At 42.9% G+C, this 1,135-nt stretch overlaps 1 pseudogene; it reads right to left on the reverse strand.

Moving 5' to 3' along the window:
• Positions 1–889, reverse strand: LOC140509064 (F-actin-capping protein subunit alpha-1-like; annotated as a pseudogene).
• Positions 890–1,135: the final 246 nt, after the last annotated feature.

Raw genomic sequence — 1,135 nt, forward strand, 5'->3', positions numbered from 1 at the left:
TTTGCAAGTTACAAATGGCGAATTTCACATCCAGCTTTAAGCATTTTGCATTTCTTTGCCAGTCTTGTAGCTGAGTATCTTGTTCCAGTCGATATTGGTGCAGGTGACTGGAAGCTGCGGGTGCAAGGCCTTGAATGTGGTGTCTGACGTTGTCGGATGGTTCTCACTAATCATGGTCTGATACCCATTTTCAGCATGTTCTATGATTTTAATAAATTCCTTGGCAGTTTGTATGTCATCAGTAACAGTTATTGAATCCTGTGCATCTTGGTGACTAACTAACTGAACATTGCCATTTTCATAGTAATGTACCTGAATCTTTAGTCCAACCACCTGAGCTATAGGTGGTGTGATGGTAAACTTCCTCTCTGATCTCCAATGACCATTCCAGAAGTTTTTAGGCTGAAATTGGTGGCTCTCAATACAGGCAATAATAGTCTTCAGCCCATCTATAATTTTAGCAAAAACAGTACAAAAGCTGTTGGAATAATGATCTTTCACATAGCCCCTTAATGCACTGTTACACAATTCCCTCCACGACTTCAGAGCTCCATCTATGTCCTCAGGTTGGGGGTCACTTGCTTCTTTCCGTAAGTGATAAAACTTTATTTCTTGGATCTAAAAATCTGCCATTACCCAGGTCACCATGTTCTGTAATTAAGACCTGGCCATCATACCCTTTTATTTTCACTGGAGTGAACTGATCCATATTATACTGGGCGAATGCATGAGCTGCCTCTTCCCTGAGAAGATTGTCATTGTTAAGTAGTAACCGGACATCATTAAATACTTCATTAAATTCTCCTGGGGGAGCATGAGTGACGAACTTGGCAGTTATTCGTACCTTCTCCTCATCTGACACTCGATCCTCAAAGTTAGCCATCTTGGGCTGCTCTAGGATCCTGGATTCTTGATGCAAGTAAGACTAGCTTGAAATGCTGGGTATCTGGGAGGAGAGATTCTGAGGGGGGTGTGACAAACACAGAAAACAGAGGCAGAAACCCCTGAACTTTATTTAATTCATAGTTTCATTCAGAGCTGATCAGAGCAGCAAGTGCTGGCCCAGGTATGGATGGCTTCTCTGTCCAATGTTTGCTGTAGGCTGGTTCCCTGGGGGTGAGCATCTCCTGGTGTG

The sequence above is a fragment of the Notamacropus eugenii genome, chromosome 5 (genome assembly GCF_028372415.1).
Source record: "Notamacropus eugenii isolate mMacEug1 chromosome 5, mMacEug1.pri_v2, whole genome shotgun sequence".
Taxonomy (NCBI): domain Eukaryota; kingdom Metazoa; phylum Chordata; class Mammalia; order Diprotodontia; family Macropodidae; genus Notamacropus; species Notamacropus eugenii.